Raw genomic sequence first — 26,918 nt, 5'->3', positions numbered from 1 at the left:
ATCCCTCAAATAAACGATCTAAACTTAAAAGAACTAGAAAAATAAGAGCTAACATAGCCAAAAGTGAATAGGAGGAAGGAAAAGAAAGCATGAACAACCGCAAATTTATGGAGATTAAACAATATGCTGCTGAAGAGTAACTGGGATAGAGAAGAAATAAAAAGACAGATCAAGAGATACATAGAAACGAATGATAATGATAGTACAACATATTAAAACTTTTGGGACATAGCAAAAACGGTCATAAGAGGAATGTTCATATCATTACAGGCCTACCTCCAAAAACAAAAATGAGCCCAAATAAACAATCTAACGCTTCATCTTAAAAACACTAGAAAAGGAAGAACAAATGAAGCCAAAAATCAGCAGAAGGAAAGAAATCATCAAAATTAGAGCAGAAATAACTGAAATTGAAAACAAAACAAACAAATAAAAACGATAGAAAAAATAAATGCAACAAAGACAAATCCCTGGCTAGACTCACTAAAGAAAAAAGAGAAAGAACATAAATACACAAAATTAGGGATGAAAGCGGGGAAATTACGATTGACATCGCAGATATACAAAGGATCATGCAAGAATACTATGATAAAGTATATAACACCAAATTTAATAACTTAGAAGAAACAGACAAGTACTTAGAAAAATACAACCTTCCTAGAGTGAATAGACCAATCAGCAGTATGGAAATTGAAACAATCATCAAAAACCTACCAAAAAGTAAAAGTCCGAGATCAGATGGCTTCACTAGTGAATTCTACCAAACATTTAAAGAAGATTTAATGCCTATTCTCCTCAAACTCTTCCAAAAAAATCGAAGAAGAGGCAATACTTCCCAACACATTTTATGAGGCCGATATCACCCTGATACCTAAACCTGGTAAAGATAACACACACACATAAAAACTACAGACTAATATCTCTCATAAACAGATGCAAAAATCCTAAGTAAGATACTAGCGAACCGAATACAGCAACATATTAAAAACATATTATACACCACAATTAAGTGGGCTACATCCCAAAGGCACAGGGAAGGTTCAACATCTGTGAATCAATTAATGTGATACACCATATAAACAAATTAAAAATAAGAATCGTATGATCGTATCAATCGATGCAGAAAAAGCCTTCGACAAGATACAGCATCCATTTATGATCAAAACACTTAACAAAATCAGTATAGAAGGAAAGTACCTGAACATAATAAAGGCCATGTATGACAAACCCTCAGCCATTATTATACTTGACTGTGAAAACCTAAAAACCTTCCCTCTAAGATCAGGAACAAGGCAAGTTTGTCTACTATCATCACTGTTATTCAATATAACATTGGAGGTCCTAGCATGTGCAATCAGGCAAGAGAAAGATTTAAAAGGCATCCAAATAGGAAACAAAGAAGCCAAACTGTCACTATTTGCGGATGGCATGATTCTCTATTAGAAAACCCTAAAGACTCCAAAAGAACACTACTAGAAATAATAAGCAAATACAGTACAATCTCTGGATACAAAATCAACGTTCCCAAATCCATAGCGTTCCTATACTCTAATAATGAAGTGTCAGAAAAAGAAGTGGAAAAAATCATTCCTTTTGCAATTGCAAGAATAAGAATAAAATACCTAGGAATAAATCTAATGAAACATGAGAAGGACTTGTATAATGAAATCTGTAAGACCCTGTTAAAAGAAATCGAAGAAGATTTCTTATGGTAAGACATTCTGTGTTCATGGATTGGAAGAATCAACATAGTTAAAATGACCATATTACCTAAAGCATTATACAGATTTAATGCAATCCCCATCAAAATTCCATCGGCATTTTTTAAAGAAATAGAACAAAAAAAATCATCAGATTTGTATGGAAGCACAAAAGACGCCTAATTTCCAAAGCCGTCCTGAGAAAAAAGAACGAGGCTGGAGGCATCACTCTGCCCGACTTCGAATTATGCTACAAAGCAACGGTAATCAAAATGGCATGGTATTGGCAGCAAAATGGACACACGGACCAGTGGAATAGAATCGAGAGTCCAGAAGTAAACCCATATTTATGTGGGCAAATAGTTTTCTACAAAAGAGCCAAAAACATACAGTAGAGAAAGGAAAGCCTCTTCAATAAATGGTGCTGGGAAAACTGGAAAGCCACCTGTAAAAGAATGAAACTAGACTGTTGTCTGTCAACACACACCAAAATTAACTCAAAATATATTAAGGACCTGAATATAAGACATGAAACAATAAAATGCATAGAAGAAAACACAGGAACTAAACTCAAGGACCTTGGACTTAAAGAGAATTTTATGAATTTGACCTCAAAGGCAAGGGAAGTAAAAGCTAAAATAAATGAATGAGACTACATCAAACTAAAAAGCTTCTGCTCAGCAAAGGAAACTGTCAACAAGGTCAAGAGACAACCATTCGAACGGGACAATATATTTTCAAGCAATACCTCCGAGAAAGGCCTAATATCCAAAATATACAATGAACTCATACGACTCAATAACAATAGAAAAAATAAACTATCCAATCAAAAAATGGGCAGAGGACCTGAACAGACACTTCTCTCTAGAGGACATACAAATGGCCAACAAATATTTGAAAAGATGCTCAAGATCGCTAGCTATTAGGGAAATGCAAATCAAAACCACAATGAGATCTAGGGCCATGTTACCCAGAACAAGCCCGATCCTGTCTGATCTTGGAAGCTAAGCAGGGTTGGGCCTGGCTAGTACTTGGATGGGAGACCACCTAGCAAGACTAGGTGCTGTAGGCTTAAAAAGTAAAAAAAAAAAATAAGAGATTGTAAGCTGACAAGCTGACAAGGCCCTTGCAATCTGTGAGTTCAACAAAAAGTTGCCTTGCATAAATGAAAAACAAAAACAAAAAAACCCCACAATGAGATATCATCTCACACCTGTTAGAACAGCTGTAATCAACAGGACAAGCAATAACAAATGTTGGAGAGGATGAAGAGAAAAAAGAACCCTCATACACTGCTGATGGGACTGGTACAGACACTATAGAAAACAGTACGGAGGTTCCTCAAAAAACTAAGAATTGATCTACCATATGATCCAGCAATCCCTCTACTGGATATTTACCCCAAAGACTTGAAAACCCATATCCAAAAAGATATTTGCACACCGATGTTCATAGCAGCATCATTCACAGAGGCCAGAACATGGAAGCAACCAAAGTGTCCTACAATAGAGGACTGGCTAAAGAAGCTGTGGTACATATATACAATGGAATATTACTCAGCCATAAGAAGAGATGAAATACTGCCATTTGCAATAACATGTATAGACCCTGAGTTAATCATGGTAAATGAAATAAGCCAGACACCAAAAGTTGAAAATCACATGATGTCACTTCTATGTGGGATATAAACCTATAAGCAACCAATGAACAGGACAGACAAACAAGAGACTCATGGACGTGGACTATAAACTAGTGGTTACCAGAAGGCAGAGGGTGGGAGAGGAAGGGGGAGATAGATGGAGTAAGGGAGTCAAATATGTGGTGACAGAAAGAAATCTAACTGTGGGAGGTGAACACACTGTGTAAATATATATATGCCTTACCGTTAAAGTGTACAGCTGAAACTTACTGGATTTCGTTAACCAATGTCACCATAAAAATAAATAAATAAATAAAATTTAAAAAAAGGCAAAAGAAATGAAAGAGGAAAAATAACTACAGACCCCACAGAAATACAAAGGATCGTAATAATACTATGTGTAATTATACACCAACAAATTAGACAATGTAGAAGAAATGGATACATTCCTAGAAACATACAATCTCTCAAGACTGAGTCAAGTAGAAACAGAAAATCTTAACTGACCAATTCCTACCAATGAAATCGAATCAGTAATTTAAAAACCTCCCCAAAAAACCTCCCATCTCTCGATGAAGTGGATTTATTGGTGAATATCACCAAAACATTCAAAGAAGAATTAACATCTACTCTAAAAAATTCAGGAGGAGGGAAGGTTCCCAAGGTCATTCTATGAGGCCAGCATTCCCTTGATTCCATAACCAGACAAAGACATTACAAAAAAAGGAAATCATAGGCCAATATCCCTGATGAACATAGACTAAAAAAATCCTTAAGAAATTATTAGCAATCCAAATTCAGTAATACATTAAAAAGACCATATAACATGATCAAGTGAGATTTCTTCCTGGGATCCAAGGTTGGTTCACTATCCTCAAATCAACTAATAGGATACACCATATAAACAAAATGAAGGATAAAAAACATGATCATTTGATAATATGATCAAAAAGCATTTGACAAAATCTGGCATCCATTTATGATAAAAACTCTTAATAAAGTGAGAACGGAGGGAGCATATGTCAACATAATAAAGGCTATATGTGACAAACCCACATACTCAATGGGGAACAGCTAAAAGCATTTTCTTTAAGTTCAGAAACGTGGCCACTTTCACCATTTTTCTTCAACTTAGTATGGGAAGTCCTAGCCGCGGCAATCAGGCAAGAAAAAGAAAGAAAGGCATCCAGATTGGAAAGAAAGAAGTAAAGCTGTCATTATGTGCAGATGAACCCTAAAGATTCCACCAAAACCTGTTAGAACTGATAAATGAATTCAGAAAAGTAGCAGGATACAAAATAAATATTCAGAAACCGGTTGCATTTTTATATACCAAGAACGAATTACCAGAAGGAGAAATTCAGAAAAAAAATCCCACTTACAATTGTATCAAAAAAAGTAAAATACCTAGGAATAAATTTAACCAAGGAGTTGAAAGACCTGTACTCAGAAGATAAGTTACTGAAGAAAGAAATGGAAATAGATACAAATTAATGGAAACATACGCCGTGCTCATGGACAGGAAGAACTAACATCATTAAAGTGTCCATACTACCCAAAGCGATCTATAGATTCAATGCAATCTCTATCAAATACCAAAGGGTTTTTCACAGAACTAAAACGAATAATCCTAAAATTCATATGGAACCATAAAAGCAATATTTTTTTATTATTATTATTATTATTATTATTATTATTATTATTATTATTATTTATGCCTACAGCACTTGGTCTTCCTAGGTGGTCTTTCATCCAAGTACTACCCAGGCCCGACCCTGCTTAGCTTCCAAGATCAGACATCGGCCATGGTTGTAGACAGTAGACTGTGGCTCCACTAGGGTGCGAACCCTGGGTCTTCTGTGTATAAAGCAGATGTACTAACCACTACACTATGGAACCATGTCCATGGCAATCTTAAGAAAGAACGAAGCTGGAAGTATCACAACACCTGATATTGAACTACACTACAAGGCTCTAGTTATCAAAGTAGCATGGTAATGACGTAAAAATAAACACATAGATCAGTGGATCAGAATAGACCAGAAATAAACCCATGGCTATATGACAAAGCAGACAGGAATATACAATGGGGTACAGACAGTCTACTAAAAAAATGATGTTGGGAAAACTGGACAGATACATGCGAAAATATGAAACCAGACCACCTTCTTACATCATATACAAGAATAAAGTTAAAATGGATTAAGCCTTACATTTAAGACCTCAAACCATAAAACTCCTAGAAGAAAACATAGGCAGTAAACTCTGATGTTGTTCTTAGTACTATTTTTTTTTCTGATATATCTCCTCAGTCAAGGGAAATAAAAGAAAAAATGAACAAATGAGACTACATCAAACTAAATAGTTTTTGCACAGCAAAGAAAACTATCAACAAAGCAGAAAAACAACCTACAAATAGGAGAAGATAGTCACTATGATACATCCGATAATGGTTTAATATCCAGAACTTATAAGAACTAATGTAACTTAACATACACACACACGACAAACTAATAATTCAACTTTCAAAAGGGCAAAGGACCTGAATAGACATTTCTCCAAATAGAACATATGGATGGCCAATAGACATATCGAATGATGCTCAATGTCAATAATCACCAGAGAAATACAAATCATAACCCCAATGAAATACCATCTCATACCTGTCAGAATTGCTATCGTCAATAAATGAAAGAAGCAACAAGTGTTGGCAAGGATTTGAAGAAAAAGGAACCCTCATGCACTGTTGGTGGAATTGCAAACTGGCGTAGTCGCTATGGAAAACAATATGGAGGGGTCCTCAAAAAATTAAAAATAGAATTACTTTATGACCCAGCAATTCTACTTCTGGGTATTTTTCTGAAGAAATCCAAAACACTAGTTCACAAAGATACATGACCCACTATGTTCACTGCAGCACTATTTACAATAGCCAAGATATGGAAGCAACCTAAGTGCCCATCAATAGATGACTGGATCAAGAAGAGGTGGTACTTATAGACAAAGGACTATTACTAGGCCATAAAAAAAAAAGTAAAATCTTACCATTAGCAACACCATGAAAGGACCTGAAAAGGTATTATGCTAAGTGAAATAAGTCAAACAGAGAAAGACAAATACTACACGACTTCCTTATATGAGGAACCTAAAGAACAAAATAAATGAACAAACAAAACGGAAACAGACTCATAGATACAGAGAGCCAAATGAAGTTTCCCAAATGGGGGAAGGTTTGGGGGCTGAGTGAAAAGGGTGAAGGGTTTACAAAATAGTCACAGAAATGTAAAGTACAGCATAAGGAACATAGTCAATAACATGGTAATAACTGTGTATGGTCCCTCATGGGTACTAGACTAGTCAGGGAGATTGTTTCATAAATTCTATAAACGTCTAACTACTGTACTGTACACTCAAAACGAATATAAAAAATATCGAATGTCAATTATAAATGAAAATTCAAAAATGGGAGGGGGGAAGTGAAGAAGAGTGAGAGATTCAAATGTCCAGTTATAAAATAAAAAAGTCATGGGGATGTAATGTATAGCATAGGGAGTATTGTCAATAATGTTGTAATAATGTTGTATGGTGTTAGATGGTTACTAGAATTATCACGGTGATCTCATCTTTAGGAACATAAATGTTGAATAACTATGGCATTCACGTGAAACTAATATCATAAAGAAATAAAGAGATCAAGAATGGAGGCACGGAAAGCTGAGGTCAGCTGTCCCAATAAAAAGTCATGATCCTAGGTCATGTTGGGGTCACCAAAAAACAAACAAACAAACCCAGAAAAAAACGAAAACAAAATAAAACCCACTCCAAAACAAAAAAACCCAAAACAAAAACAAAAACAACAAAACACACAAAATACAAAACCAAAAAAAAAAGTCATGATCCTTTGCTCTGTTAAAACCAGAGAAATCCTACAACCAGAAACAGCTCAGTCCCCATGAAGAGGGTGCCTGCAACACCAAGACAAGCGTACAACATCTTGATTTCCCAGTCAATCTCCAAAGGGACCTATTTAGATACTGAACTCTTGGAACAGAGGAATGCACAGATACTTCAAGAGTGATTGGATGTCAAGCCCAGGTTGGCATGACACTCAAGGAAATAAAGTGCCGCCACGGCCCTTGTTTAGAATATTGTCATAAAGAGGTCAGGATATTCATGAATTCCTTGCTCACATCTTTCTCATACTGGGTCCGCTGGGTCTGTGGAGCCGCCCGGTGGTCATTTCACCTGCTCCAGAGGTATGATAAGAGAACCCTCACAGTGGTTTCTTGACCTGTAAGAAAAAGCTATTACCAGGGAAAAAAATATATTTTAGTAGAAACTTCTAAATCCACATATTGCCTCCCCTGACAACTCTCACATACAAAAAGAAAACAAAAACAACAAAAAAAAATAAACTTATGACATCCCAGGGCAAATGGAAGAGCTTAGGGACAGAATTAAAAGGAAGGAGATATGGTTCCCATAATATCTCCACTTGATTCATTAGTCTAGTATCTCCACAATTCAAATAAATAATGGCAAATAAAAGTGCATTACTACGTATATAACCTAGCTTATAGCAAAAGTGTAGTTCCTGTGACAAATGTTGTGACTTAACTAGAGCAATTATATGTGATGTAGGTATATAAATGTTGAATAACTGTGGTCCACACATGAAACTAAAGTAATAAAAAATAAAAAGATATGGAATGGAGGAGCAGAAGGCTGAGGTCAGCTACTCCAATACAGTCCTAATCCTTTGCCCAGTTAAACCTCAGAAACCCTCACAACCAGACACTTAACTCATAACTGTCAGCAGTTGATGTGAAAACACACTAACTACAGTGTACATTCATGGTCACTTGCCGTCTGCCGGTGTAATCCAAAGGATTCGAGACAAGCGGCAAGACATCACATGGGTCAGTTTTATTGATGACAGACATGATAATCAGACCAGAGGAACCAGAAATGACAAGGATTCTGAATGACTTAGGAGGACAGGGGGCCCATGTCCTCCTTGATGATCACTGACAATGACATTAGTGAGGACAGTGACATACAGGTACGAATGATGCCACTGACAGGATCAGATCTAGGGATCAGCAAGTTCAGCAAAGAGTGACAGTTCCATGGGCTGTAGGACCATCACCTCTGTGGCCACTCAGGGATCCGCTACGACTGTGAAGCTTTAATGGCTCCAGTGGCCTGAGCCTCGCTGGACCTCTTCTCCAGAGTAGAGGATGAATTACTGCACTTGCACCTTTGTCTGATCATGTTAGGAGAATAATGCTTTGTCAAGTCTCTGGTGAAACACAATAGGAGAATTACATGCAGGTCCTGGGCATCTGAAGCTTAGCCATGCCTTCTACAGCAATAGATCCACACCTGCCAGCAGGATTCTAGGCTTCGAGACAAACCAGGTGACTGAACGTGGGTAGTAACATGTCCGAGGAACCAAGACTCATTGAAATTACCTGGCTTCTATCACACTCACTAACACAAGGCTGGGTGGGGCAGCATCAGGTATAGTAAATGGGGGTGGTACGTTCTGGGTCAAACAGAGGTAGATTACAAAGAACACTAGCACCTACTACTCAAGAACTTTGACCTGTCACACAGCTCCAACCTGTAGACTCACTCTGACTAGTTAGCAAAGAAGGAAAGGCTCCCCATGCTCCCAAAGTGTTCTTCACCTCAATCCCTCACCCATGCGCCACTCCCCACCTGTGCAAACTCCAATCGCCTTCACTCACTCACCCACTGAACCTTGGGACTTGGCATGCTTGTTGACTAGAATAGAGGAGGGTTTGGGAAGAGAGGGTGACATTTTGCTTTCCTGCAGCACTCTCAAGAGATGCTGACAGCATCTGACCTGAAACCACGCTTTAAACAAGCTGCACACGTCACCCTGGTCAGAGGTGGACAGTGAAAAACACTCTGCAAACTGCTTTCTGTGCATTTTGTCCCCTGCCCTGCACTCACACCTTCTGCCAGACGGCAATTCCTTTCCTTTTATAGTCTGACTACCTGTTAACCTCCCTGCCTTAATCAAATTCTAGACCCTCAGCTCACGTCTTCTGTGTTCACGGTGTCTTCAGTCCTCCAATCCCTTATTGCTCTCCAGACTCTTAGCCCCACTCTGGATGCTCCCCGACCTCTCCCACTGAGCCTCTGTCCCATGCCTCCTGCTGGTGTGTGCATTTGGTGTTCTCTCTTGTCCTTTATGCCAGGGCAGTAATGTGAACTTCAAGAACCTTATTATTTACTCTGTTCTCAATATTGCATTCTGAAACCCACACAATTCTGGAAGGACAGCACCCTCGACTTCATCGCAGTAATTTCAGCTGCAGTCCCCTTAAATGATAGGTCTTTCCCCCTCGCCCCCCTGAAATCGGTTTCTTCAGCTGCAAGCTGAGGCTCCCTGGAAACACCCTCCTCTATGGAACCAGTAGATCCTCTTAATCCCAGATCAAATCCAACATCGCACCTCACCCCAAGCTTTACAGTTTCCAATCATGATTCTGCACAGGACCCTATCTCTACATGCCATTCCCTGCTGCCTACCTGGGGTTTCAAATCTCCATCTCTGGGGAAGGTTCTCGATGGTTCAGCCCAATGCCCAATAGCCAAAAAGAGCAGGTATAAAACCAAGGCAATCCACCTGGTAGGAGCTCTTTCTCCCATCCAGTGTCCTGTTTGTTGACTCTCTATCAGGCAAGCACACTGAGATTGTGACAGAGACAATAAAAGCAAAGAGGTGAGAACAGAAATGTCTGCCCCGAGGTGGATGCCCAAGTGGCCAATGGGGAGTGAGCACACGGTGAGGCCATGAGGCAGGTGTCGGTAGCCAGGCTCTTTCATCCTCTAGAGAGTGAACACTATGGCTTTTTTTAAAACTTGTTCAAGTCAAGGTCTGTCAGATTCAGGAAAGTACTTCTCATAAACTTGTCATGCGGTTCCTTAAAGTTGAAAGTGTATGTGGAGATAGAAGAGAGTTAGTGTCAGGGCTGCTGCGGTGTGCACCTTCCCCACCTCTATGGGCTCATGAAGACACTGCCTGCCTCTTCGGGACTTCTTTAGGCTGCCACAAAATTAAAACCACTTCAAAATGGTCACTTCACATATCAGAATCGTTATGCCTGTGCTTGAACTGCTCTATGTTCGCCCTGCCCTGTAAGAGGGAGATTTGCCTCACTGCCTGCCCTGTTTGTATTCAGCTGTTGTGTCACCCACACATTGGTGGTGCGCAACCTCAAGACAGGGGTGCTGCCACACCCTCATTGGGTAAGACTTATTTTGGGGAGGGGCCTAACTGGGACTTCCGTCTAATACGCTGGCGCTCCCAGAATGCAATCATTCGTGGCGGGAAATCACTGTACCCTGTTACTGAATTTTTTCTGTGGATTCGCTTCTTTTGTTTCTCGGGGAGATGGCCCTGAAGGACCAAGTGTGGGTTGTGGCAACATTTGTGATGATGGAGGTAAGGAAATTTGTGGCCATGAGGCTCTCGGGGGTGGTATGGAACTTTGCAAGATGTAAATTAATGACTCACGGAATGCAGCTAGTGTTGCCTTTCTTAGACGAAGTGTGTCCATATTTGATCGAAAAGGGGCTGACATTTGTACTCTGCAAGATCGCTTCAGATGCATACAATTTCCTTCACGTGAACGGTTTAAAGAACAAGATCACACATTTTTTCAATCAAAGGATGAGATGTCACCAACCAGCAGAAGTGATTGTAGTTTAATTTCTGCTTATGATCCATCTGGGTAGCTACCCAGCACAATCCTGTGACTTCTTAAAAGATCACATTTTATGTGTATGACTCTACACCTCACGAGACGTTAACAGGAGGTTGTGCTTTATTACTAAATATAAATCCCGTATGTTACAATAACCATCGACAGGAGGACACAAACATTCCTGTTTTAACTACCTGGACTGATTTCTGAGCTGTGGTTCATCAGTTACTGGAATAAAATTTCGATTTGAGGGATGACTTAAGAATGTGGTCTCCTGGCTGGTTCTACCATGACTCCCTTCTCCTTTTGGGATAGGTCTCTGGTGGGTCTTTGACTAGGGGAGGGGGTCTTCATTGGATTTGGACCTGTGACGAGCAGGATAGACATCTCCATGGGGGTAGGAGGGATGAGCGGTGTGAGCTTCCATGGAGAGTAGGGCGTGTGGGGGGTTCAAAGGTAAAATTCTGGAACTGACTCCTCAGGAGGCTTTGAAAATCTGCCTCAGTAGGAGGAGCAGGCGTGGGCGCCATAACAATATGGCGGCAGGGAAGAGGGCACTTCCGGGTGTGAGGGGAGGAGAAAACTTGGGAGGAAATCTTAAAATGGCGGGAGACAGAAAATGGCGACATGAGGAAGTCAGCGCAATGAAGAGGGCTCAGAGCGGGTGGCTGGGGGAGGGACAAATTGTGGTCGGCAGAGAAGGAAGGTTAAGCTCTGTCTCTAAAAGAAACCTCCAAACCTGTGAGGACAGAGTTTGGATGGGGGAAGCCTGTGGAATTGAAGAAGCCTCTGTGCTGTGTCAAAAATGATGAGGTTTAAGGTTTAAGCAATGCGGGATAGGACTAAGGCCTTATTTGTTTACTTATTTATTTTGCACAAAGAAATAAAAGTGCAGACAAGTTTGCCCAACCCCTGTAAATTAACTTCGACGGTCACTCCAAATCCTCCAGGGTAGAGCCCTCTCTTCATCCCCTTCCCCTTCCTTCTTCTGTTCTCCCCTCTCCTTCTTTGCTAGATTCTTCTGGGCTCTGCACACACCAGGCTCATCTGAGCCACCCACATGCTTCTCTTCCCTCCACTCATCTTTTCTAGATCCGCCTCCCCACACTCCAGGTCTTCCTAGTTCTTGATCTCTTTCCCCCACCCATGCCTCAGATTTTCTAGATTCTTCTGCACTCTGTACACTCCAAACTCTGGCTGGTGCTCGACTTCCTGGCCCTACCGTCTGCAGTTTTGTAGATTCTCTGGGCTCTGAACACGCCAAGGTCTTGGCGCCCTCTGCCCTCCCCTGCCTGCTCCTCATGCCCAGCCTCCTGTACCGCCTCCAACTGGGGCCTCAGTTGGTTCACTTACTCATAAATCTTGGTATCTTCATAAGTGGAAAGCTCCGCAGAAGGACGACTTGATGTTCGGAGGTCAACACTAACTCACCCACAGAACAACAGGAAATGCTGCCACCACGAGACCCAGACGAAGCTTTGGGAGCAAGTGCGCACGTCTCAGCTTGTTAAGAACTGAAAACTTGAAACCCTGCCTTAGCTCTGGAAACTGAAATTTGGGTATTTTGTCACCACCTCAAGCCAGTTCTTCATTGGCTACCCTCCCCCAAGGCAGTTGAAACCCTCTTCTGCTCTGCACTCCACGCTTTACCCACTTCCTCTTCTGACATGATCACAGCCTCAGCTCAAGCCTCTGTCTCCCCAGGGACTTCATGTCATTCTTCAGTCTCTGCTCACTCTCTGGATATCTGACACCATCGGGGTTGCAGTCACCCTCTTTACCTTACACCCTGTGCCCTGTCCCCTCTTGGCCTGTCATTCAACAGGCCTCCCTTCCTGATGTGCAAACTCCAGTGCCCCTAGGGGCATGTTTCTGTGTGTCCCTCGGTCGAATGCCCTTAACACACACTTCATGCCCATGGGTGGACACACAAATACACAAACACACACCCAATCACATACACAATCACACACATGCACACATACACAACCATACACACAATCATACACACACAAACACACATGCAATATATTTGACAGTGAAATTGCCTGTGTTCTAGAGGTTATATGTCTTGATAAACTGGCCACCCAAAGAGTGTTTATTGTTTGATTCTTAGTTTTCATTAGAAATTGAGATTCTTAAGAGTTAAATTGCAGTGTATGTCATTAAAAGGAATGGGAATGGTAAGGAAAACAACTTTGAAAGCATGCAAGTATGATATGTTTTCAGTTAAAGTTGTAAGGTGATCTTTTTAGTTAAAGTCTGCATCTTTTTTATATATTTTGACAAGTTTCCCAAATTTCAGACGATAGAGTCTTGAAAAGATATTTAAAAAGTTAGCCTTAGTGGGTGTGTTGAATTGCTCGTGATGCATTGTCAAAAGGCAATGATAAAGTTCTAGGGTATATCGTATGGGTCAACAACAGCTGTCAATTCCACAAAGAGTCGGGGCAATGGGAAAACCAAGACTACAGTCGGGTTCTTCCCTGCTCAAGATCTAGCCCTATTTTTCGGTTTCTGGATACCTTCACGCACCACAGCGCATTTAAGCTGGACTCTGTTCAGCTGCCACTTAGTAAGGGTTACCGATATGTTCTCGCTTTTGTGTGTATATTTTCTGAATGATTCTACTGCGAGAGGCTAATGCCCTCCCAGTAGGAAAGAAACCGTGAGAAAATCTGTTTCCCTCTTGGGGTTTGCTTTCCAAGAGCTCCTGTCAGGGGTATTCACAGCCTGCCATATGCCACGGGATGGTGGCTCGAGACCTGTCACAGTTTTTCTTCCTGACCTCTGAGAAATAGGCTCATGGTGTTGATGAGATAATGTTAATCTGTGAGGATTTGCTTCTGCTACAGAAAACCTTGCAGGCTTTGCTGGACCACCTATAACAAAGAACGAGGGTGGTGAGTCTGCAGAAAATTCAAGGTCCAGGCACTGCAGTAAATTCATTGCAGGTCATGTTGTCAGGTAAGAGAAATGTTGTCCCCAAGCCTGCCATTACCAAGTATGAGCCTATGCCATATAAAACATATAAAAGAGGCACTGGCTCTTCTGGGGATTCTGGGACACTAGCAAGCCTTCCTATCCCATTGACCGTGATACCTTCACCCACTTCATCACCCAGTTAAGGAGGGACATATATAGAAGTGGGGACCCGAACAACTGGCTGCCTGAGAAGGCAAAAATACTAGTCCGACAGATTAAAGCTCTTGGAGTCTCACAGGCAGGATAGCCATGCATTAGATAGTTCAGGAACCTCGGAAGGCATGGCATAAGCATTATGGCAAAAACACCAAAAGGAGCGAGGTCCCTTGGGTTTTCCTCCCAAGGATGGAAGGGGGCACAGATCAGATATACACCCTAATAGGACAACCAGTTACAGTAAAAACTTTTCTTTCCATCGAGAGTGTGTCAAGAACATGATCTACTGACCAGCCTCTGCTATGGCTCAGAATCTTCCACGAAGCAAATGGCATGCCTTTATAGAGGAGACGAGTGCTTGTCACATAGTCCTGTTTCTCTAGAGATCCTGTCAGACTCTGTTGAATTTGTGAAACCTCCAAGCGCTCCTGGCCCCATGCCTTGTCGAATCCTGCAACATGCGAAGAAGGAACAAGGGAAGTTCTGCTGGGGCTTAATGTCCCGATGGCTGTAGCCGAGTTAGCCTCTCTATCTTCTTTTGAACCACCCACTGATATTATCTTGGAAAAAAGAGGAACAAATCACAGGATCCATGGGCTGAGATAAGAGTGATAGGGTTGGTAATCACGCATGAGCCCTGGAAACTGACAGGCTATTCTAAGAGGATTGATTCTGTGGTGAGGACAATGGGAGGTGGAGGTAGAGATGATCATGACGAAACTTTTATGAAAGTAAGAGACGTAAAAAGGTATCTGAGATCACATCCTAGAGCCCGAGGTGGATCTCATTGTGTTCTACGTCTCTGCTCATAAGGCATCCACACCTCGAGGTGATCGGGAAGCAGATGCCCGGGCAGATATACATACTTTAGCGACGGACCTGTCAGTGGACACTGCAGGTTTTACACATTAGAAAAATGGGCACCCTATGCCCAGTGGCATCGGACATAGCTAAGGAAGAGGTGCTGGAGCCTAAGCCAAGCCACCTGTTTGGGAGTTAGCAAAGGCCCCAGTTTGAGCCTATCTACGCACCAAAGCCCCCAACTGGTAATGGATAGGCACTTGACTGCACGGGCATCTTCCCTTGAGCTAGGGCTTCCAACATGCTGCTGTGTGTCAACACTGCATCTGATTTCACTGAAACCTTCCCAGGTTGGTGAGAAAACCAGGCCACTAGCATAAAGGGCCAATATATCTAATGACTATGTATATGTACCCCATTGGTAGATACTGACCATTAGGCACATTTTAAAGGCCGTGATGTACAAGAGTGAGCATAAAAACAGGATAACGAATGGTTGTTCTACTTCCATAATAATTCACAAGCCGGAGGGCTGGTGGAATGGAAATAATGTCCTTAAAGAACGGATAACATTACTAACTGGGAAGCCTTCCTTGGTCAAGTGGACAAAGGTGCTTTCCAGGCATTAATACATTTCAATGATGAACCTGTGGGGCCTATTGCCTGGTATGCCAGAGGCAGAACTCTGACCCAGGTACCCAGTATGTTAAAAGTGCAGAAAACAATGGACACAGCGGTAACGCGACGCTTCCCACGGGCCCCTGTGCTATGATAATGAAGGCGCCGAACCCTGTTGTCCCTAGAAAAGGGATCATTCATTCGAATCTGCAATGGGGCATTCCACAGGGATGAGTCAGTCACTTCATGCTCCTAGGTGGGGAGGAATTGCTCAGTCTCTGGTGGGACTCTGTCATCCTCTGGCCATTGGAAGCAACTATCCGTGGACTGGTACGTGCTCCATAGAAACAGCGAGAAAATAGGGATCCTGGTCTGGCATATTATCCCCCTGTTCACCTCTGGAATCCAGAAAGCACCACCTGCCCTGGTGAACAGGTAAGGTTCACAAAGCCTGGACAGATGCCCAAGCATGCAGCTACTTTAGCATCCACAAATCTCTCTCTGACCTGGGATTTGTGCTGTTCCTGTAGCATCAAGTTGTAGCCTGGGCACTTGTGCCATCATCTAATTTGATTTTAGTGTTACAACCAAATAAATCTGCTAACGTTTATTGTGCTCTAAGCGATCCAACCGCAGGCCAGGCAACCTAGGAGCACACTGCTTCGGTCCATGAGGGCATGTTGGGAAACTGTTCTTTACAATTTGATTTCTTTTTCTAATGTGTTTTTGTTTCCACGCACGTGTCTTTATTGTGGCCGTGATCTCTGTCTCCACCATGGAACATCGGCAACGTGGCAAACTACCTCCGTGCTGATGAAGCCCCTCACTGACCACTCAGGGCACCTTGCGGAAGAGGAGGGCGCGTGAGATTGTAAGAGCCGGTCATGAGGGGTGGAGTGTGGAGGAGAGACTGTTCCCGATGTGATTACTGCTGGAACCACAAGCTTGACCCAGCCAGATCTGGACCGGAACAGAGATTGCTTCCCCTAAATGCCCTCAGAGACTGTAGGATCTACCGTTCCCCATTGTGCTGGCTCCTGGACAAGGCTGCTGCCTTCCCTGGGGCAAGCATGTAACATGCTGTCCCCTTATCTGGAGCGGTCTAGGCCCAGTGCTCCTATCCATCCTGCCTCACATTGTGGAGGATATCGATATTGTTTGCCGCCCATCTAGACACGTCTCCTCTGTAAGTTTCCTTAATAAACTCGTGATATCAGACTAGAGTTGTCAGCCTGTTTCTTCAGTCTCTCCAGCCCAGGGCACTTCCCACCATTTGCATTCAATACACCTAGGATCCCGTATGATCTCATGCTAACATACGTCTCGGGATGGGGCTGCTCCCTCGGCAAACCTAGCATTTGGTTAAGAGGTTGGTTTTGAGCCATCTTGTCTGCCAGGGATAAAAGTGGATGTCGAGACTGAGTTGATGAAATGACCCTTGTCAATCACACCAGACAGTGTAATGAAAGCCCAATATGCACTGTGGACCCAGATAAGCTTTTGGTTGGCAAACACTTTGATGTGGCTGTAGATAACGTGTCCTGATCCCATGGGAAGAGGACGCTGGAGCTTTATGTGTGGAAACCTCTAAGGCCGAGCCCTGCGTTTCCCTCCTTTTGCTGGTTCCCAGTTGTATTCTTTTGCTGTAAGAAACCCGTAATCCTTAATAGAGCACTTTGCCGAGTTCCATGAGTCCTTTGAATAAAACGTCTTCCCCAACGGGGCTTTCAGAACCAAAAGTTGTGGCTCATTCATCAGAAGGGTGCATGGCCAGGAAGCTCCAAATATGAGGCAGCGCTGATGTGAGACTCGTTTTATGAAGGAGTTTGCTCTGAATCAGTGGGATTCACACTAACTCTGGATGGTTTGCTGCAGAATTGAAATGCATTACACTATTGTAGTGGGATTAGAGATCAAAAACCTCAGAGAAGTGGGAATGTTGAAACAAGTCTCTTATATGAGTTGGAATCCCACCAGCCATGTAGGGTCCTCAGGAGGGCTGGTGAGAACAGCACTGGTGAAGGGTCCTCGAGCATCACTGAGACGTGAGGGAAGGCAATTTCCAAAGGTCTGAGCTGAAACAGAGCTGGGCTCCTTAGCATCAACAGGTCGTTGAGATCTGGGAATGGCAGAGGCCAGCAGGCAGCCATCAGAAAGAAGTTGGACACAAATACCATATGAGGCAGAACGATCAGACTGCTGAGAAGCAGGACAGGGCCCCAAAGACCTGGTGTCCTTACGGACAAGAGATACATGGCTAGCAAGGGTGTCATTCACTAGATACAATCAGGAGATGAAGCTGTAGCAGCAGAAGGCTGAGGTCAGGCACATCAATACAAAGTGATGATCCTGTGCAGAGTTCAGACCCGAGAAAACCTCACAACCAGACTCTTGACTGAGAAAGAGACCCCATCCTTCAGAGTAGGGTATGTGCACCGCCGAGGCACGTGTACACCCATCGTGATTTTGCAGTCCATCTCAGAAAAGACCTACAGGAATTTTAAGTCTCTGTACACTTGGAAAACTAAAAGACCTACCCATCTCAAGAGCTCTTGGACATGGTGCCTGGTTTAGCATGATATCAGGGGACTCAACCCACCCTTATGGTCCCTTTAGAGTGAAGGATTTCCTGCCCACATCTGTGTCATTCTACCCCACATTGTCCATGAAAGCACCCGGTGGTTATTTTCCTTCCAAAGCTGGATAAAATGAATGAATCTACACTTAGCAGTTAAAATCATTGTCACTGTGGTTTTTAGACCTGAAGGTATAAGCTTATTGTAGTAGTATAATAAACAGATGTTTAGTGGAAACATTTCAATCTATCTATTTCCACTCTCAAATGTTCCATCAAAGAAAACCATACCACTGTACAGAGCTTATGTAGAGATTTGAGACACCCACAAGAATGCGAGGATATGGTGGGGACGATTTTCATCGTATCGCTATTTAAATCACTGATATCCGATAGCTCCAAAATCCAGATGGATGATGGACAGTCTCAGTTCACGACTACGAATATGAGCTCGTTTTAACTGCCATTGTAGTTGCTGTGAAGATTGTTGAATCTCACCTAGGTTGGGTGATGATACTCCCGCTGATATGTTGTATGCAGCTGTTGATCTGGCAGATGTACTTTTTCAAAACATACCAGCAACAGAGATTGATTAGCAACAGCGTGCAGTTACACTTGACCAACAACTGTACATGTTCGTGGTCTCTGCCATCTTCCCTGGTAAGTACAAGGGATCTAGAAACCTGCTGAATATCACACTGGTCCATGATATTGATGACAACATGAAAATCAGACACGATCATCAAAAAATGACATCTATTTTTAAAAAATGTTTTTACTTTTCAGTGACAGTTCACATATCACTGTATATTAATTTCTGTTGTACAACATAGCCAGGAGACATTTCTATAACTTACAAGGCAATCTCTCTTTCAATCTAGTATCCATCTAATACATAATTATTACAATATTATTGACTACGTTCCCCTATTATACTTTATATCCTCATGACTATAATATTGTGTCCACCCATTTCCATTTCTTAACCGTTTTTCCCCCATCCAGACACCCAACAGAGGACCCATGTGGAAACCATCAAAACGTTCTCTGTATCTATGCGTTTGTTTCTCCTCTGTTTGTTCATTTACCTTGTTGTTTGGATTCCACATATAGGTGAAGTCACATGGTATTTGTCCCTCTCTGTCGGACTCACTGCACTCAGCACAATACCCTCTAGGTCCATCCACGTTGTTGCAGTGGACCAGATTTCATCCTTTTGGTGGTTGACTAATATTCCATCATATATATGTACCACCTCTTTATCCATTCATCACTGATGGACACCCAGGTTGCCTCCATATGTTGGCTATTGTCAGTTATGCTGCCATGAACATATGGATGCATGTGACTTTTTGAATTCGTGCTTTTTATTACTTTGGATAAATATCTAGAAGGGGAATTGCTGGGCCCTTCTTATCTCTTGTTATAGCCTTTGTTTTAAATCCTAAATTGTCTTGTATAAGTATTGCTATCCCAGCTAACTTTTTGTTTTTATTTTTATAAAATCTCTTTTTCAATATATATATATTTTTACTTTGGTTCTGCGTGTGTCTTTTGTCCTATGTACGCCTTTTTAGGCAGCATATGTCAGGGTGTTGTTTTCTCGCCCATTTGCTGTCCTATGTCTCTGACGAGAACATGTAATCCAGTCACATTTAAAGTGATTCTCGAAAGATATGTACTTATTCCCATTTTATTATTCATATTTTTATTCTTACTTCTTCTTTTTCTTCTGAAGGAAGTACAATAACATTTTGCAATCCTGGTGGGTGGTGATGAACTTCTTTAGCTTTTTGTTGTCTGGGAAGCTCTTTACCAGGTCTTTGATTCTAAAGGATAGGTTTGCCGGGAGGAGATACCTTGGTTGTAGAACCTTAGTTTTTATCATTTTTGATATTTCGTGCCAGTCTCTGATGGCCTTCAAGGTTTCTGTTGAAAAATCAGCTGACAGTTTTATGGGACCTCCAAGGTAAGTAACTACATTTTTCTGGGTGCTACTTCTCCCGATCTTAGAAGACTAGGCTTGTGTAGTAGGTGTCCTGTGGATTCAATGAAGCAGTCTCCCTGGTTACCTGAGCCAGGTGCTTTCTATGTGTTTCTTGTGTGGGTCATGTGAGCCTTCCTATTTTACTTGAGTCTTGGTAATATTTGAAAGTAATGGGAGGGATTTGCCCTCGTGAATTGGTTGTGAGGACTGGCCGGGACTACAGTGAAGGGACTTCTGTGTAGGGGCTGATGGTACGGAGCAGGGTTCGCTCTAGCGGGACGCTGGTGCTTCTCCAGCCTTCCATTTGGGTGTTACCACTTTGGAGGTGGTCGTGTGTTACTCTGGCTTGGTCAACACCTAGTCTGCGAAGGTGTTGGTTCTAGGGCATCATGGGAGGGGCTCAGGTGCAAGCCAAGTTGGTCGCTGCTTGTGCCCTGCTCTGGGCCTCTTGGTATGAGCTAAAAAAAAAGTGATCTGCCAGGGATTGCCACTTGTAGTTAAATAGAAGGTTCTTGATAGAAGTGAAACTGTGAAACGAGGTTTGTTGCCAGTAGGTCCCGGTGTGGGGCTGCTTAGCAAAGGTTATGGGGGAAGGCAAGGCCAGATGCTGCTTCTTGGGAGTTTGTGAGCCTCTGACAGGTTTAAGAAATTCTGCAGCATGAGTCAGGATAGGCAAATTGTGTGGAAGAGCCATTGACAACACCTTGGTTGTTCCTGTAAGGAAAATGAGCTGAAATCTCAGGGAATCACTGCATTGGGGCAAGGAAAGTCAGCCAAGGTATCGGAGACTCAGATATGGTGATCACCAGCGGGAGCAGACTGGATGGACGGAGGGCTCAAGGAAGGAGCAATGGCCTCTGGTAGCATTTCTGTGTGAGAAAGCTGTCTTTCCTCCTTCAGCCTGAAATCAGATAATTCATTACCTTTTATTAAGTTTCTGAATCCTTTCCTGCTGCTGCTCCTGAGCTGTTGATGACAATGGAGACAAAGATTTACTTCGGTGACGGGAAGAGTACTAGTGTTCATGTGTCTGAAGTACAGGTGAGCGTCCCGTGGTATGTAGGGCCATCGATATTGTAACTATTCCACAATCGGCTGCATCTGGGAAATCTTTAGGTCTCCAAGAATCTGGGCAAAGTGGAACATACTCTCCAGAACTGAGGGCAAGTTACTGCACGTGTACCATGTGCAGCCCACGTAGAGAGATTAAAAGTGCTGTGTGCAAACTCTAGCAGCATCTAATGAGAGGCTGACAGTGCCCACTCCCAGACTTCTGGAGCACAGTGAGGCCATCGACAGCAAAAAGCAAACAAGTCCCGACCCGCTTCCAAGCCTCAGAGGAGATGGAGTGTGTGAATGTGGGCTGTGATGTGACGAGGGAGCCAGAAGTGCTCATGATGACATGAGTCCTCGAGCGACCAACAGAAGGTCAGGTGGAGACAGCAGCTGGCCTCATAAATGGAAGCTATATCTCCTGGATTAGACAAGCACACGTGGCCCGGACCATTGGCACCTACCATTCCAGCAGTGATACCTGTCACACGGATCTCACATACACACTCATGGGATATTCACTGCGACCAGCCAACAAAGAAGAAAAGACTCCACTCACTCCATAGTCACCCCAGCTGGCAAACAGCCCTACACTTCCTGTCCGCAGGCTCATATTTACCGTTACTCAGAGGATCTGTAACCTTCATTCCCACACAATTCCCTGTGGGCAGGACCAATAGGCCGACCAGAGTGACCGAGACCTGAGAAATGGGATGACGTTCCCTTTTCTGCAGTGCTCCCACAGTATCCCGAAACTCTTGGACGTCAGACTTCATTAAGAAAGCATCCACACACGGGTCGACCTGGTGGAGGCAGACCCTGTAAAAGTCTGACACTGTCCTGGAAACTGCTCACAATGGAATTTACTCCCTTCCCCTGCATTTACTACCTTCCCCCGGGCTGCAATCCCAAATCCCTTTTTCAGTCTGAGGACGTTGCGCTCGAACTCAATTCCCAACTCAAATTCCCGAATGCCTTCAGCTCAAGTGCTCATAGCCTCAATCCATCATCACTGGCAAGACTCTTGGTCCCCAACTAGATGCTTACCTCTCTCTCCAACTTGGCTACATCCCTTGTCTCCTTTCAGCGGGTACTCCGATCTGGTGCTTTTTTTGTCCCTAACATAAGTATGCTTATTTGAGTCTGCTAGACACTTAGCCATTTTGCTCATGTTCGATTTCTCATCACTCACACCCTTTTTAGGGTGGAAATATGGCTCTCCCAAATTCACTGCAACATTTCCCATTGCTCTCCATCAACTGGTCGGCCCACCTCCAACCCCGACTCTTCAAACTCATCCTGAAGTGCCCTGAAAGAGCCCTCCTCCATGGCACCAGTGCACCCTCTTGATCCTAAATCACAGCCAACACGCCAAACCCCTCCCAGGCTTTACAGTTTCCCATTCCGACTCTCCATGGGACCCGATCCCTTCATGCCATTCCCTGCTGCCTGACCCCGGGTTTCACCACTGCCCATCCTCCAGGACAGGTTCTTGAGGATTGAGCCCAGTGCTCATTAGCCCAAAGGAACAGTCATAAAAGAAAGACACTCCACCTGGTAGAAGCTATTTTCTACTTCCACATACTGTTTGTCATCTCTCACTCACACCGGCACACCGAATTTGTGGGGGGAAAAACACATAGGTGAAAACACAAATGTCTGATCTAGATCAATGCCCGAGGAGGAGACTCTGGGGCTTAATCGTACAGGGAGGCCATGCGAGTGGGAGGTGGTAGCCAGGACCTTTAGTCCACTACAGGGTTTATGCCGGGGCCTTATTCAGGATTCAGTATCGTCATCAGGCTGTCCTGCATCTTTGACATGATATACTTTTTACATCTGTGTGATATTGTTTTTTGAATGCAAAGTGAAAATGCATGTGGCTTGAGAAATGATGGATGGGGAGGGCTCCCGGGGTGGTGTGCGCTTCCAGGTTTGTGTCGTGTCAACAGGTTTTGACTCACAGTGCTCTTCATTCTGAGGACCATGATGTTTCGATTACCTGAGGTCCCAGAAGGATCTGGGCAGTCAGGTTGTCTACTGTTGTGGACACCGAGTCAGAAGGGAGAGAGGAACATGGGAAATATTCTTGTGGAGGAGGCAGCCACATGAGGAACGAAGGAGGAAGGCTTGAAAGTATGGGAAGGATTGACACCAAGTGCCAGATGACAGGATCAGCTCATTACAGGAGGGTAATGTCACATTAAAACTTGCATCAGACAAAGTGAAAGAGGCAAGAAGGACTTTATTTAGACAAGCATAATAAGGCCATGAGAACAAACTGAACTCTCTGAAACATGGGGCTGGAGGGATCATCAGACTGGGGAGAGGGAATCACAAGCCTTTGCGTGGCCAACCGGCTGTACTATAAAACTTCTCATGAAATCCTGACGGGATGCAGTTTTCCATCTTGGTTGTAAGAGTACTCATCCAAGTTGGGTTCCTACTCCCATGCAGAGGGCCACCAGGAGGGTTCCTAAAGCTCCAACAGCATGACATTTCAAAGAGATGAGACTGAGCCTTTGAGAAAGATTTTGCCAGAGTCCTGGAACAAGTAAAAAACAATTAAGAAGACGTGTGGACATTGCAATAGGGCAGAGAAAGATTCTGTGATTGCAACATTGCAACTACATTTCTACATGAAATGCTCTCAGGAAATGGCGGCCAGTGGTCGGTAGTCAGGAAGCAGCTGTCCGAAATTCATTGACTCTGAGCGGAACATGAAGACCTCTGGGTCGTAGCAAAACTGCCACATGCACAGTGCAGGGAAGCTCAATGAACTCTTTTCAGCCAAAACCCAGTCTGCATCTCCATCGGGTCCTCAAATCTACAAAGGGTTAGAGGTTCCCAGCCACTGATCTACAGGTGCCAAATAGCCAAGAGACCATTAACGGGGCCACGACCACATCTCTCAGAATCCTACGCTTCCTGGCCGTTTCCATGGAAGTGCATTTTTCTCTAACGTTACGTCCCTTGTGATCAAACATCATCTCCAAGGAAGGGTAATCTGAATGCTAAAGCTTGGCTGCTTTAGGTCACTCAATTTGTCCTGAACCTGTATAGTTTTTACTGGGTTGGGCACTCACCGCTTAGGTTCCGTCGTTTTGTCAGACTGACCCGTTCAGAGCCTCTCACGTTTGGGAGGATTCACCTTCGGATTTCACCCGTCTCTCTATTGCTTGGGTTGACGTCTGAATTCTCAAGGTTCCAATAGCATCATCGGATCGATCATAGCTCCTTAAAGTGTGGGATCATTAATGATCATGTGGGCATCATTGGCAGCTAAGACATTTGAGTCAAAGTCGTGGCTGTTTCCCCAACGTTTCCAGTTACATCCTATTCACGGGGATGGCACAGTCTTACCGAACGTACGCGAAGACCAAAGGCCATGAAAATAAGCATACTAAGAAAGACTTCTGAAATCCCGGTGGGAAACCAGGCAGAAAAAAAAATCAATGTTTTATTTCTCATGACGATGGATGGTATATTAAGTGTTCATGAGTTAATGATAGCATAAGAGAAAAGTAGAGTTTCCTTCCTCGAGAAAATAGAACCTTAAGGAATACCAAATTCCAAACAAGCCCCAGCACCGTCATTCTCCACTTCTCTCGGTGCCCCGGAATCCACGTCTGTTCTGCTCCATCTCAGTCAGCAGCCTTCTGCCCCCAAGTAGATAATGACGCAGTCACATGGTAGCATCTCAATGTCTACAATGATGTGTAGAGGGAAAAGGACTTAAATTAGCTGTGGTTCACGTAAGTTTGATCGCTCGCCTACGAGTCCTCTCTGAAGAGAGTACACTACCTGAACAATGAGACTGAGGAGGAAATTTGATTGTATCTGTGGCATGTCAAATGGGAGAAGATTTTCAAAGTCAACACTGGAAGTCAATCGCCTGTAGGGACCTTACCTCTTTCAAAAGTAAAAATTCTTCATATTTTTAAATGACAGGTTTGACTTCTGTGATGGCTACTTTTAGGTGTCTAATCGGCTGACCATGAGTGGTCCAATATTTAGTGAAACATTATCAGGATATGTCCGTGAAGGTGTTCCCAGGTGAGTTAACATTTGTGTCTGTGGCCTGAGTCAACCGGTGGTTCTCCCCTATTGGGGTAGGCATCGTGCGATAATTCGAGAGGCTGAATAGAACACAAATAGGAAAAAAAGACATTTCCCCTCTACCTGTGGACTGGAACTTCTACCGTGGCCGTCCTATTCTCAGAACTTCCGGCCTGGGTCAGATCTATAGCGCCGACATTTCTGGGTCTCCAGCTTGCCGATGGCAGATCATGAGACTTCCCAGACTCCATGATGCTGTGAGGCAACTCCTAGTCAATACAAAATTAATTTTAAATGTATATTCAGTCACTCTCACGCGCACATACAAGTTGCTTTTCTGGAGAACCCTAACACAATTTCTTATCATGTTTATTACCCTCACAGGGTAGCTCTGACCATAGAAGGTTGTTCCTTGGCACCATCCTACAGACTCCTAAGCCCTGAACACGTCGAACTGAACTTCCTTTCTGGGAATCTTTCCCGGTCCTGCCTTAATAAATCACATCTTCTCCACCCACCAGACCCTCTACCTGGACTTTGCACTGGACTTTGATCGGTGCTCAGACATTTGTCTCTTGGCCTCTGAATTGTGGCTGAACAGTTCCTCCTCGAGCCCTTGCTACACAGACACATCCCTCTGTGCTGGTTTCAGATCTCTGCTCCTCTAGTTATGAAATGCAGTTTAACAGATCCTAGGCTGCACAGTCTTTTTTTCTTTCTCTTTTTCATTCTCAGAGGTGTGATTCTCAGGCCCTGTTGTTTCAAAGATAAATATATACTGTATTTTACATGACATAAAAAGCAGCTCTGCAAAAAATAAACAATTTCGTCTCAAGGCTTACTACTTTGAAATTTATTTATAGTTTTTACTGCTATCAATGTTGTTAGGTTGCCAATGATGCTGTGACACCTTAGGACTCATGTCATTGACGGACAACCGATTCATATCTAACAGGCTGTGATCCTAAAATTGCCAGTCGCTGTCTCTGGGATAAAATCAGAGTGTTTGCGGGACTGTGCTCATTTCTGAGGCCCTTGAAGACAAACGGAGTTCTTGCCTTTGGAAGCTGGTGGACGCTCCGCTCTTGCCTTGGCTCAAGGACCTCGATCGCATCACCTTTGCTTTCCCCGCCCCGTCCTCACATCACTTTCTTCCCCCTATGTCCTGATAGCCCTCAAGAACTTTGAGATTCTGTCCAACGTCCACGTGGATAATCTAGAATAATCTCCCCACGGCAAGATCTTAACCTGATCTCATCTGCAAAGGCCCCTCGATCACTTGAAGTAACTTCCACAGTTCATAGGTACTAGGCTATGAATGTCGCCGCGGACCCTTATTTGGCCTATCACAGATACGTAAAAAATTTGGCCTTTCCTTTGTTATAAAGCCAGAAGAATTTGAAAAAGTACCAAGAAAATGACCTTTCCTCCCGCACGCCTTCATCCCGACAGCCCTACCTCTTCCCTCCTACTCACTGGATTCGGATAGAGCAGTGCTATGCTACACTTTCATTGTAGCCATATCATGCTCCTTTCAAACTCTGATATTCAATGTGTGAGTGGTTCTGTCACTACTTGTGTGGTTGTTTGTTACAACGGCTTT

General features: G+C 43.3%; 1 protein-coding gene and 1 pseudogene across 16 annotated transcripts in view; one reads left to right on the top strand and one right to left on the bottom strand.

Moving 5' to 3' along the window:
• The window catches only part of CD177 (CD177 molecule), a 39,640-nt gene that overhangs the window by 5,848 nt on the left and 6,874 nt on the right, over positions 1-26,918 (bottom strand). For 3 of the 16 annotated variants that reach the window (XM_039866051.1, XM_039866045.1, XM_039866054.1), the window contains exons 1-2: positions 12,435-13,175; positions 7,530-7,643 (exon numbers count right to left, since the gene is read on the bottom strand). The exons of 1 other annotated variant lie outside the window; for it this stretch is intronic. The gene's annotated coding sequence lies outside the window, so the exon portion shown is untranslated. Of the gene's footprint in view, positions 1-6,002; positions 6,055-7,529; positions 7,644-12,434; positions 13,176-22,419; positions 23,802-24,342; positions 24,491-24,822; positions 24,964-25,438; positions 25,585-25,845; positions 26,069-26,918 lie in introns of those variants that run through there. 12 more of the 16 variants (XM_039866048.1, XM_039866049.1, XR_005653551.1 and 9 more) reach the window with 11 other exon arrangements.
• Positions 2,654-2,772, top strand: LOC120605371 (uncharacterized; annotated as a pseudogene).

This window comes from Pteropus medius, unplaced genomic scaffold (genome assembly GCF_902729225.1).
Source record: "Pteropus medius unplaced genomic scaffold, Ma_sr-lr_union100, whole genome shotgun sequence".
NCBI classification, from domain to species: Eukaryota; Metazoa; Chordata; class Mammalia; order Chiroptera; family Pteropodidae; genus Pteropus; species Pteropus medius.
Note: the sequence above shows the minus strand (reverse complement) of the source record. Positions and strands in the feature narration are given on the sequence as shown.